Raw genomic sequence first — 14,107 nt, 5'->3', positions numbered from 1 at the left:
AGAGATCTTTCTAAAAAATAATCAGAGATCTTTGATTTGAATTCGATTATTAATTTGACAGTGCTACTTTCTTTTCAGACGTGACATTTTTAGTTTTTGATAGATCGCAGAAACTGAAAGGCCACTCTTTATTTTGAAAATACAAAAATATGGTAAACTAGTTCATTATTTACTAGATAGATGTAGGGGTGGACGGCGGTCGGTTATGGGTGGGTTCGGGCCCGAAATAGCTAACCCGAGCTAATCCACGGTTGAAAAAGTTAAATCCAGTTTCATCCAAAACTAAGTTCGATTTTATCGGTTGATGGATTATCGATTTATACGGTTCATTCGGTTGGGTTGAATCGATTTGGACCAATAAATTCTAACATGAATTCTATCATTCCTATAACACTAATCACATGAATACTCATTAAACTTCATTCTATATAATTAAAAGAATTAATAAACCATAAACTATTTTCATTATATTACATTTTCATCATCATCTAAGTGATAAAGTATTAGCATTATATTACAATTACATTATCATTCAAGTAATAACCTGATATACAAGTTCATTATAAGCCAAAATATTCTCAACATATTTAAGAAAAGTTAGTAGTCCAAATCATCCATATTTGCCACCCTTTGAGGAGGTTTGTTTTTATCACTCATATTTTCTACAATAGATGCCTCGATTGTGGTCACTAACAACGATACACTGCAATAGAGCAAAAACTAATTTAACATATAGTAATGTGTGAAATATAAGCAGAGAAAAAATTGCATTGTAAGATATATGATTTTACCTGGCAACATCTACCAAAGCTGTTCTAACAATTTTAATAGGATCTATAATCCCAGCCTTCACCATATCAACATAAGTTCCTGTTTTAGCAGAATAAGCACCATAGTTAAACAACCTTCTTTTTACTACAAAATCATTTTTAATGTTAAGGTATCATAAACAATACAGCATCACAGCCTTCACTGTTACTAACCTTGAGCAACATCGAAACCCAAATTAAGATTATCTTGTTCCAACAATTTGCTGTAAATTAAAGAACCATCAAAACCAGCATTTGCAGCTATTGTAAACGTAGGTGCATGTGACAAGTCATAAGCATTGTTGGAAAAAATGAAAAAATTTCGAGGTAAAGAAGTGAAAATAGAGAAGGGTCTATATGTGACAAAAAAAGAGTGTGAAGTAAACAGCACAAACCTTGAGTGCATACTGAATAATCTGTACTCCTCTTCTCTCATCCTCGTTTTTAGTTTCAAGATTCTCCAAGACTTTGCTAGCATATAAGAGAGCAACTCCGCCACCTGGATAAAAGGATTACATACCGACTTTTAATAGATAAACAAGGAATCAAATAATGTGAACAAGAATATGAAACAGATGATTTAGGCAAAATCAGGGTGAGATGGTGAATTTGACCAAATTTCAGTGGCACCAGGATTTTGTTAAAGCTCCAAAGTGTAACTTAGTCAAAATCATGGTGGCTCGATGTGATTCTGTAGCATTGTAACATAATAGAAGAAACAAAGAACAGTTATAATGGTTCAAGCCACATGCCTTTTTTGCAGTGCCGAGCATTTCAGGTCAGACTTTGTTGAGAGCTATGACGCGCTCTTCTGTGATAACCTGTTTTCAAATTCATTGTGATCATTTTCAGCATAATATGAAGTAATCTCGAATGCTAGACCTCGGGATGGTCGTCATTGAATAATTTAACAGAAAAATAGTACAACTATAGAAGGAGGCCAAGCCCAAACACAACAACTGATTAATAAAATGTAGATAGAGAATCACCTCTCCTCCGGTAAGAATCGCAAGATCATCTAGAGCTGCCCTTCTATTATCCCCGAAACCAGGAGCTTTTATAGCACAAACCTAAAATACAAGAATTTGAAATAAGGTGGACTACAAATATATACAAAATCAAGTTTCAAGTAGCTCGAAAATACATTGGGAAAGTCTGGCATTACTTCTGACTTGCAAAATCTGACAAAATAAAAATAAAAAACAACAAAACTAGAAAGCAAAATTCAAGTTGCATGTAACAGCAACAAAGAACACAAACTATATGTACATAAAATGTTGAACAACAATAAAGAAATCCAAGTTACTTGTACAATAATCTGAAATCAGGGTGAAAACAAAACCAATAATCAAGTTTGTTGAACCACGATGTAGCAGGAAATATAACCAAGATGAACTCATTAATCACTTTAAGCCCAGCACGATGCTTGTTGAGTATGAGCATAGCTAATGCATCACTATCAACATCTTCTGCAACAACTAGGAGTGGTCTTTTATTCTGATTAAAAAAATAAAATAGAAAAGTAAATCATGAGAATATTCAAATTGCAAATGAAAATAAGCACAATGAATCAAGATTAGCTTATATACCGTTACTGACAGCTCCAATACTTTCAACAGTGAATTCATGTCGAAAATTTTCTTGTCATGGATGAGGATAAATGGATTCTCCAATTCCTAACAAAATGGAAATCACCTTTGTTAACATCACAAATAAAAATTAACTCCCCCACAAAAATAAACAAGTTGAATGAAGCCTTGCATTTATATGCGATGCATGTCATATACAATTGAATAAACTAAGCTAATACAATAACTGATTGATCATACGACTTATCATGAAGCCACAATCAAATTCTTATCCAAGTAAATCAATCATACAATAACTAACATACTAGTGCATTTTTGAGAATTTTTGTAATATATGTTAGTATCAAAAGAATAAGTCCGTGCTTACACATTTCTGGGTCTTCTGGTCTGTAATAAAATAAGGAGATATGTAGCCTCTAGTTAACTTCATTCCTTCCACCACTTCCAACTTATTTTCCAAAGTGTTGCCATCCTGAAAACTTTAAAATCTTAGACAACTCATTTTCAGGTCGGACTTTGTTGAGAGCTATGCCGCGCTCTTCTGTGATAACCTGTTTTCAAATTCATTGTGATCATTTTCAGCATAATATGCAGTAATCCACAATTCCATAAACAGTACAAATTCATTGTGATCATTTTCAGCATAATATGCAGTAATCCACAATTCCATAAACAATACAAATTCATTGTGATCATTTTCAGCATAATATACAGTAATCCACAATTCCACAAATTCATTGTGATCATTTTCAGCATAATATGCAGTAATCCACAATTCGTTGTCCACAGTGATTATGGACACATTCCTTATTCCCCATTCCCTTAAAATCTCTTCAACTTTTCTACCAATTGTCTCACCCTTATGATTAAGAACTAAACAAAAACTTAGAATCCTATTTTCATACTTCCAATCATTGTTAATGAAGTGTGCAGTTAGGGTCATATAACTAAGATTCTGAATGGATGTCCAACAATCAGTGGTTAAGGCTGTTGGTGCAAAGGTAGAATAAAAGATGAATATTCTATTAAGAGAATGACGGCTACAAAAGGATTAAAAGTTACAATGATTGACACCCTATTTATAAGCTAAAACTAGGGTTACTACAATAGGATAAAATACTAAAATACCCTCTAACAAACTTAGAGGCTAAGAAAATAATACAATTTAAATATGAATTAAATCTAATAAAATCTAATACCATCCCTTAATTCATATTCCATCAAAACTTGTAACACCAATTCCATCCCTTAATATGAGAAATTGGTCAGTCTTGATAGCTTTCGTCAGAACATCTGCCAACTGCTTCTGAGTGCTGCAGTGTACAACTTCTAACACTCCCCTCTGAACTTGATGTCTCAGAAAATGATACTTGGTCTCAATGTGCTTGCTTCTCCCATGCAACACTGGGTTTCTGGCAAGATTGATTGCAGACTTGTTGTCAATCATCAGCTTCAGAGGTTTGTTTACTTTAATCTTCAGATCCTGCAATAGATTCAGAATCCACACAGCTTGGGATGCAGTAACAGCACCTGCAATATATTCAGCTTCACAAGTTGACAACGCCACAACAGGTTGCTTCTTGGAACACCAAGAAATGGGACCTCCCAGAAATTTGAATAAGTACCCAGACGTACTTCTTCTGTCAACTCTGTCTCCACACCAATCAGAATCTGAATAACTCAGAAGTTCTGACTCATCCTTTCTTCCAGAAGGAAATAATACTCCATACTTCAGAGTTCCCTTGATATACCTCAGAATCCTGACTGCAGCTTGGTAATGGGACCACTTAGGTTTACTCATGAACCTACTAACCATCCCAACTGAATAGCAAATATCAGGTCTGGTATTGCACAAATACCTCAGAGAACCAACCAACTGTTTGAAGGTTGTAGCGTCCACATCCTTTCCATCAGAGTCAGAATCCAGTTTCTGATTTGTATCAGAAGGTGTGACAGCAATCTTACAATTCTCCAGTTCAAATCTCTTCAGAAGTTCTAATTCATACTTGAGCTGATGCAAAATAATACCTTTCTCAGAGTATCTGAACTCCATCCCTAGAAAGTATGTCATTTTGCCTAGATCAGTCATTTCGAATTCATTCATCAGAACTTTCTTGAACTTGGCTATCTCCTGTTCAGAACTTCCAGTCAGCAGTATATCATCAACATATAAACATACCAGAGTCATATTTCCTTCAGAAGTATGCTGAACATAGACACCGTACTCCATCTCACATTTCTGAAAGCCTTGCTTCTTGAAAAATGAATCAATCTTCTGATTCCAAGCTCTGGGCGCTTGTTTCAATCCATATAGAGCTTTGTATAATCTGTACACCATCCCTTCCTGATTCTTTTTCACAAATCCAGGAGGTTGTGACACGTAAACTTCTTCTTCTAATGGACCGTTCAGAAATGCAGATTTTACATCTAAATGCATCAGAGGCCAATTCCTGTTAGCAGCTATTGCAATCACCATTCTGATTGTTTCATGTCTTGCTACAGGTGCAAACACTTCAGAGTAATCCAGCCCAGGTTTCTGTAGAAATCCTCTGGCTACCAACCTTGCTTTATGTTTGCCAATTGAACCATCTGGCTTTAACTTCTGTTTGAAAACCCATCTGACGCTGATGGCTTTCTTGTCTTTTGGAAGTTCTGTCAGCTTCCAAGTCTTGTTTCTCTCTATAGCATCAAGTTCTTCTTTCATGGCCTTCAGCCAGAGCTTCTGCTTAAGAGCCTCTTCTGTACTTATGAGTTTAGAGTCTACTAACATGGCACACTGAATAACTTCTCCTTCAGAGTCTACTTCAGTGTCTTGCAGCATGTCAAATTCTGCATATCTTCTGGGGATGTTTCTGACTCTTTGTGGTCTCTGAGCTTGTTCAGAGTCTTCAACTTCAGAGTTTCTACCTTCAGATGGTTGACTTCCTCCAGAGCTTTGACCATCTGAAGGTTCTGGCATATTTCCAAAGTCTGAATTGCCACCAGAATCTGGATTACCATCAGAGTCTGGGTCATCAGAGTCAGGATCATCAGAGTCTGAAACATCAGAGTCTGCAACATCAGAGTCTGGAACATCAGAGTCTGGAACATCAGATTCTGGATCACTATCAGAGTCAGAATCAACGTCAGAATTTACTCCAACCTCAGAAATTCCGAACTCTGACCTTTCTTCAGAAGTTCTAACATCAGAATCAGATTGAGACTTATCCCAATTCCAAACTTCTGATTCCTTCACAATCACATCTCTGCTGAATTCAATTTTATTGGTTTCTGGACAATAGAGCTTGTATGCACCTGTACTGTGGTACCCTATCAGAATCATCACTTTGCTTCTATCATCCAGCTTCTGTCTTCTGGCTTCTGGAACATGTTTATAGCAAACAGAACCAAACACCTTCAGATGACTAACACTTTGCTTATCTCCAGTCCACTTCTGTATTGGAACTATTTCCTTCAACTTCTTCGTAGGACATCGGTTGAGTACATACGTTGCAGTGGCAACAGCTTCTCCCCAGAGCTTCTGAGGAAGCTTCTTCTCCTTTAGCATGCTTCTTACCATATCAAGCAAAGTGCGGTTTCTCCTTTCAGCAAGACCATTGTGTTGAGGGGTATAAGGAGCAGTAACCTCATGCTCAATTCCATTCTCCTCACAAAACTTCTGGAACTCTTTGGAGTTATACTCATCTCCACCGTCAGTTCTAAGAATCTTCAACTTCTGACCACTCTGATTCTCAGCCTTCATTCTGAACTTCTTGAATTCATCAAACACCTCGTGTTTAAACTTAATAAGGGATACCCATGTCATTCTTGTGAATTCATCAACAAATAACACAAAGTATTTATTCCCTCCAATCGATGCTACTGGAAATGGACCACACACATCAGAATGTACAACTCCCAAGGCATGTTTTGCTCTTGGAGCAGTTTCTGACGCAAATGGCAATCGTGGTTGTTTTCCTTTCATGCAAACTTTGCATGACTTTTCAGGCTTCTTAATTGCAGGAATTCCATGTACCAACTTCTTTGAATTCAGATGTTTTAAGCTTCTGAAATTCAAATGACCAAATCTTCTGTGCCACAGCTCACTCTCCTTCTCAGCACTTGTTGCACTAAGACATTCTGAGTCTGCAGTTCTGACATTCACCTTGAATGTTCTATTCCTTCCCTGTTCTGACTCCATAATCAACTTCTGATTGCAGTCATACAACTTCAGAAGATTGTCCTTCATGGTAACTGAGAAACCTTTCTCAATTAATTGTCCCACACTCATCAGATTGCTTCTGATGCCAGGTACATACCACACGTTCTGAATCAATGCTGTTTTCCCATTGTTCAGAATCACTCTGACATTTCCCATACCTTCTGCATTAAGATATTTGTCATCAGCACATCTGATCTTTGTCCTCTTTTCAGAATCAAAGTCAACCAGCCATTTCTTGTTTCCAGTAAGATGATTTGAACAGCCAGTGTCCATATACCACCAGTCTATCAGATCCATATCATCGGATTCAGAGGCCATCAATAGCACAGATTCGTCATCAGAACTTCTGGCTATATTTGCTTCTTCTGATTTTCTCTCCTTGTTTGACCAACAGTCTCTAGCAAGATGACCGAACTTCTTACAGCAGTAACATTGGATTTTCTTCTTGTCATACTTCTCTTTTCCCTTCTGAGCATTCTTTTGTCTATCAGAGGTTGAGCTTTCTGACTTCTGACCACCATCAGATCTTCTCCTGGCTTCTGACTGCTTCTGATACCTCCTATCTGAAATTGCTTTCAGAGCCTGCTGCTCTACTTCCCTTTCAGAAGTTCTCTCAGTCAAACGCAACTCTTGCGCTTCTAGACTGCTCTGCAGCTCTTCAATTCTCATGGTGCTCAGATCTTTGGAATGTTCTATTGCTACCACAATGTAATCAAATTGAGAGGTAAGGGATCTCAATACCTTCTCCATGATTGTTTCTTCAGAAAGAGTTTCTCCACACGCTTTCATCTCATTAGTGATCAGAATCACTCTAGAGATGTATTCAGAAACTTTCTCATTATTCTTCATGTTGAGATTCTCATATTGCTTTCTCAAGGACTGAAGCTTCACCTTCTTCACTGATGCGTCACCACCATAACATCTAACCAGTGTGTCCCACGCAGCCTTTGCTGTCGTTGAATCTGCAATCTTCTCAAACACATTTACATCAACACATTGATGAATGAAGAACAATGCTTTCTGATCCTTCTTCCTTACTTCCTTCTGCGCGTTTTTCTGTTCATCCGTCGCATCTGCTGCTACCGGTGAAGGAGAATTGCGGTCCAAAACGCAGCGGAAATTAAAATTTCTCCTTTAGAGATCCTTACGAATGGTCATGATCAGTGATAGAATATTTACCTCTTGTGACGGTTGAAACCTTTGGTGCAGATCTCTTGTGACGATCAAAACCTTTGATGCAGAACCACGGAGCGATCACGAACGTTGAACGATGACAACGTCTCTACTCAGTCCACACGAACGGGTTCCTTCAATCTCAGTGCTAGCTGGTACGAATGAAGGCTTTGAGTGAGAGAGAGAGAGAGTGATAGAAAACGAAAATAATGCAACCGCAAATTTTGCTTCTGCACAAGGGTTCTATTTATAGAACCACTTGTGTGGGCTTCAAGCTAAAAGCCCACTTAAGTGTATTTTGGCCCATATCTTATAATATGCCCAAAATCACTTAAGCTCATGGTACCTTACCATATTTCGTATTCTACTCAAGTACATCGTACCTTACGATGCTCTATAACTCACTTAAGGGCACCGTACCTTACAGTATTCCTTAGTTACTCTATCTCTCATCAATCCGTCCTTTGTGTGTGACCCTGTAGGTTTTCGTGACGTTGGCAATTATATTAAATCACGCATTTAACATAATAAACAGTGAGCGGTATCTAGCAACACATCACTGCTACCCAAGACACGAAAATGTCAAGTGATCTGACAATTCCTTCTGTGATAATACTTATGTGTATAATTACCCTTTTGCCCTTATGTCTATATTGAACACAAGGTATAGACCGTGTCATCCTCGTACAGTTCAATATTGGGCCCATAGACATTTATCCTGTTACGCAGGATGGGCAAATTCCATCTAGGACACTCATGTCCCTCAGCATGCTTTGTGGAGTACCCATCAACTGTCTTTATGGTTATCCAGTTACGGATAACGTTGGATCAGCAATAAAGCACTCGACTCCACATCTAGGATCCATAGTGGTTTCAGGTCGAAGAGTGGAATACACTATTATCACCATGAGAATAACTTATGACACCTTGCATAACTTTCTATATAGTATTCTCATAGCGGGTCAATCCGGTATAAATATTACGCCTAATATTCATACCTATGTTTAAGACTTGATAACTCTTTATCCATGATCCATGAGATGTGATCATCAGTCTACAAACATAATAGTCTTAATGCTTTAATGTTATCCCACTTCACACTAAAGCTCGACTACGGATACTTTAGGAATAGTGTCCTTATGTTTAATGTGTTCTCATGATTAAGTCACACTTAATACATTAAACGAACTATCTATTCCAGGGACTTTATTAATCAACCATAATAAAGAGAATGCCTTTTATTATTCGATACAAGTACCAAAATGTATTGGCCTCTAGGGCTTACACCAACAATCTCCCACTAGCACTAGAGCCAATCAGGCATACCCCGTATGCCCATTGATCTAGTATGGCCATCATGCTTCTGCTGCGCAAGAGGCTTTGTCAGTGGGTCAACTATATTGTCAAGTGTAGGTACTTTACATATTTTCACATCTCCTCTATCTATTATCTCTCGAATGAGATGATAACACCTAAGTATGTGTTTGGATCGTTGGTGAGATCTAGGCTCCTTGGCTTGTGCGATAGCACCATTGTTATCATAATAGAGACCAATGGGATCCACAATGCTAGGGACTATGCCAAGTTCACTAATGAACCTTTTTGATCCAAACAACTCCCTTTTCTGCATTTGAGGCAGCAATATACTCGGCCTCGGTTGTAGAATCAGCAACTGTATCTTGCTTTGAACTTTTCAAGCTCACAGCGCCACCATTTCAGCAAAACACATAACCATTGGAATCATTCATATTAAAGCGTCTCAGCACCTTGTCTATGTACTCTGACTTAGGCCAAGCATTTTATGATCTATCTCTATAGATTTTGATTCCTAATATATAGGCTGCTTCACCTAGGTCCTTCATATATAAGCATTTCCCCACCCAAGACTTTGCTTGTTGCAGGGTAGGGATATCGTTTCCAATAAGTAATATGTCATCTACATATAATACCAGGAATACGATCATGCTCCCACTAACCTTCTCGTAGATACAAGGCTCATCTTCGTTCTTGATGAATCCATATTGTTTTATTGTTTCATCAAAACGAAGATTCCATGAGTAATACATCACCTTGATCAGATATCCATATATCTAAGGTAGGTGACGTATCCTGCCTGACCTACGCTGGTCTTGTTCTACTTGAGTAGGTTGCTCTTACACAACTGCTTGTGTTTCCTACTCCAATTCCTCCATAGGTGTGTCGATGCTTTGTGACTCTTGAATTTCTTCAAGCTCTACTTTCCTCCCACTGGTTCCTTTGGAAATAAAATCCTTTTCTAGAAAAACTCCAGTTCGAGCGACAAACACTTTTCCCTCAGGAGGATTGTAGAAGTAATACCCTCTTGTTTATTTAGGATACCCCACAAATAAGCATTTGTCAGATTTGGGCTCAAGCTTAGTTGAAATTTGTCGTTTCACATAAACCTCGCAACCCCAAATCTTTATGTAAGACATATGTGGTTTCTTACCACTCCATATCTCATATGGTGTCTTCTTAACCTTTTTGGATGGAACACGGTTAAAGTGTGTAAGCTGCTGTCAATGTCCCCAAAAGGAGTTTGGAAGATCGGCGTGACTCATCATGGATCGGACCATGTCTAACAGGGTTCAATTTCTTCTCTCAGATGCACCATTCCATTGGGGTGTTCCAGGAGGAGTAAGTTGGGATAGGATCCCACACTCTTTCAGATGGGTCAAACTCTAGGCTTAAATACTCACCACCTCGATCTGATCGAAGAGTTTTAATATTCTTACCTAGTTGGTTTTAACTCGTTGGGTTTCACCCTTTTAGTATTAATGTTATTAATAGGCATTTTGAGATCAAGGACATATAGTCCATTGCTCATTTGTGCAGTAGCATAGAATATATCATTCAAATAAACTGAGCAACAATTGTTCTTTATTATAAATGAAAAACCAAACTTGTCCAAACAAGAAATGGAAATAATATTCCTGCTAATTGCAGGTACATAATAACAGTTCTCTAACTGAATTATAAAACCACTAGGTAAAGTCAATACATAAGATCCTACGGCTAAAGTAGCAACCTTTGCTCCATTGCCAACTCGTAGGTCAACTTCACCTTTTGCCAAATCTCTACTCCCTTTCAGCCCCTGCACATTTGTACAAGTGTGAGAACCGCATCCAGTATCTAATACCCATGATGCAGAAGTAGATGAATTAATAACAAAAATACCTGAAGTTGAAGTCTCTACTCCATTCTTCTTATCTTCCAGGTACTTTGGACAGTTCCTCTTCCAGTGTCCGGTCTTACCGCAATGGAAGCAGGTGCCTTCTTTTGCTATGCCTCCACTAGGCTTTAAAGCAGCAACGGTGGGTTTGGGTTTGGCAACTTCCTTGCCTTTCCCTTTATCACCCTGCTTAGTGGGCCTTTTGTTCTGTCTCTTTCCATTTCCGATCATCAGAATGGACTTCCCTTTTGACTTCAGATTCTGCTCGGCAGTTCTTAACATGGCGAGCAGTTCAGGAAGAGATTTGTCCATATCAATCATATTGAAATTTAGGACAAATTGACTGAAACTATCTGGCAACGATTGCAAGATCAAATCAGTTGCAAGTTCCTTTTCGAGGGGAAAACCCAATCTCTCAAGGTTTTCCACATACCCAATCATCTTGAGTACATGGGGACCTAAGGGGCTCCCTCAGCTAACTTGCTTTGGAAAAGGGCTTTTGAAACTTCAAACCTCTCATGCCTTGCTTGCTCTTGATAGAGCAGCTTCAGGTGTTCGATCATATCGAACGCTGACATGTTCTCATGTTGCTTTTGCAATTCTGAGTTCATGGTAGCCAGCATGAGACAAGCAGTTTCATTGGCATCATCAACATGCTTCTTATAAGCATCTCTTTCTGCCTTAGGTGCAGAACTAGGAGGTTCCTCTTCAGGAACAGGTGTCTCCAAGACATACAGCTTTTTATCATGTTTGAGGACAATCCTCAGGTTTCGGTGCCAATCCAGAAAATTTGTCCCAGATAATTTTTCCTTGTCAAGGATTGATCGCAAGATGTTGTTAGAGGTGTTTGCTGTCATGGTTATCTACATAAGGATTAAGAAAATATAAGTATCATTGACATATTTAATTAGGCCTTTAATCAAATATGCTCCCACTATTTTACTCAAAACAAATGACCCTCATCATTTGATTCGGAAAATCCCGTTGGAAGATTTTCTAGTGGGTCGAGATCCATATTTCACTTCGTTCTAAGTCCGCGTAGGCGGATTACACAAAACTAGGTTATTTAGGTAGGAACTCCTTCCAGTTGTATCTCATACAACTCTCGAAAATTTCAGTTGGGTGAATAACTCCTTATTCCAATCCATCATATGGATTATTCCCAACTCTTGCTTCTAAAACATATATGATATTATTATAATTAAGTTTGACCCATTATCTTAGCAGTTGGATATTACAATTATCCCATCGCACCTTACTAATATAGAACATGCACCTCGCTTTGGCGAAACCTACATTATCCGATACTAGTCTTGATGAGTGCTAAAACTTGGAAAGCAAACATATATAATATTATCATAATTTGTTTAGTTAAGTTTGACCCATTGTTTTAGCAGTTGGATATTACAATTATCCCATCGCACCTTACTAATATAGAACATGCACCTCGCTTTGGCGAAACCTACATTATCCGATACTAGTCTTGATGAGTGCTAAAACATGGAAAGCATAAACTTAATATTTTAGTTTGAGGGAATTGCAATTGTTATGATCTCACCGGCTTATTTATCATATAAATCGTCTCTCACATGCATCAACATACATACACATGCATCAACATACATACATAATGAAACAGTTATGGCCCCTAGCGCAATTGTTCTCCCAAGCCAATGAGAGAACCTAAGCTAACCTAATAACGATCTAAGCTTCTCCAAGCAAGATCTTCAAGGTTGTCCTCCTTTAGTATTGAATTCTTCTCTAAGCTTCTCCAAGCAAGATCTTCAAGATTGTCCTCCTTTGATCTTCAAGGTTATCCTCCTTTGATATTGAAATCTTCTCTTTCTTCATAAAATTACATTCCAGAAGAAACTCGTTTTACATACGAGGGTTTGAGATGAGAAAAGAATTTACATTAAGAGATCAAAAGGAGAGGCACGACACGCAGGTCGTATTTAAAACCCAAAACAAAATAAAGGACAACTAAGGCCATAACTGATCACCACAAGGCAATAATAATAAACACATTGTTATTATTAAATTTTAATTCCTTTAATTAATTAAAACCAAATTAAATTTCAGCGACCGATCACACTACGCAGAGTTAATTCCTTTAATAAACTTAATATTTCAGCGCCCTTGTCCAAAATTTTAATGAACAATTCATTTGAAATGGACATTGTTTTTGCATTCACACAACTCTTGCGCAGGCACAAAACAGAAAACCCCAAAATTTTTGACTCTGTGAGTGTGACGACCATCACAGGCGTGTGACGACCGTCACAGGCCATGTGAGTGTGACGAGCGTCACAGGACACGTTACGACCGTCACAGGTCAAAAACAAAAACGCCTAGAATTTTGTGAGTGTTACGACCGTCATGGGCGTGTTACGACCGTCACACATCCAGTTTGTTACACTTGTTACGCTCGTCACACGAGCTTCACGCGGCCAAAATAACAGAACTTTGAAACAGTCTACAGACCTCTTCCAAAAGCCCTAAATTCACAACTCCTTGACGGCACAACCCTTGCGCCGTCACCAACCCTAATGCGCCAATTTCAGACCGTCAAACACACCTCGATTGTTGATTCAGTATGATTGATCAACAGGTCATTGCTTCACCATACTAATGTCGGATTCCGAAGCAAATGACCATTGATCGCTCAAAGGAAAACAATCATTTAGTGTTCGAATGAATGAAACAGAAACAGTATATCACATATACCGTACTTTGCATTAGGATTACTTATATCATATATAAGTTGATCGGTCTCAATTGTGTAACCTATGGACGATCGATGTATCGCTGCTTCACCATACTAATGTCGGATTCCGAAGCATAGTCAACATCAATCATCCAACTCGTACACTCATGATGCCAAATTTAATTACCCGTTTAATTAATTGATTCATTCTGTCTTTTAATCATATTAATACAGAAAATAAACAGCTATCCGATTCATGGTTTCGTAAGTGGCTCTGATACCACTGAAGGAGAATTGCGGTCCAAAACGCAGCGGAAATTAAAATTTCTCCTTTAGAGATCCTTACGAATGGTCATGATCAGTGATAGAATATTTACCTCTTGTGACGGTTGAAACCTTTGGTGCAGATCTCTTGTGACGATCAAAACCTTTGATGCA

The 14,107-nt window shown here is 38.2% G+C and overlaps 1 pseudogene; it reads right to left on the bottom strand.

The window, feature by feature from the left end:
• Positions 1 to 597: 597 nt before the first annotated feature.
• Positions 598 to 2,828, bottom strand: LOC127136106 (chaperonin CPN60-like 2, mitochondrial; annotated as a pseudogene).
• Positions 2,829 to 14,107: the final 11,279 nt, after the last annotated feature.

This window comes from Lathyrus oleraceus, chromosome 4 (genome assembly GCF_024323335.1).
Source record: "Lathyrus oleraceus cultivar Zhongwan6 chromosome 4, CAAS_Psat_ZW6_1.0, whole genome shotgun sequence".
In the NCBI taxonomy this organism is placed as follows: Eukaryota; Viridiplantae; Streptophyta; class Magnoliopsida; order Fabales; family Fabaceae; genus Lathyrus; species Lathyrus oleraceus.
Note: the sequence above shows the minus strand (reverse complement) of the source record. Positions and strands in the feature narration are given on the sequence as shown.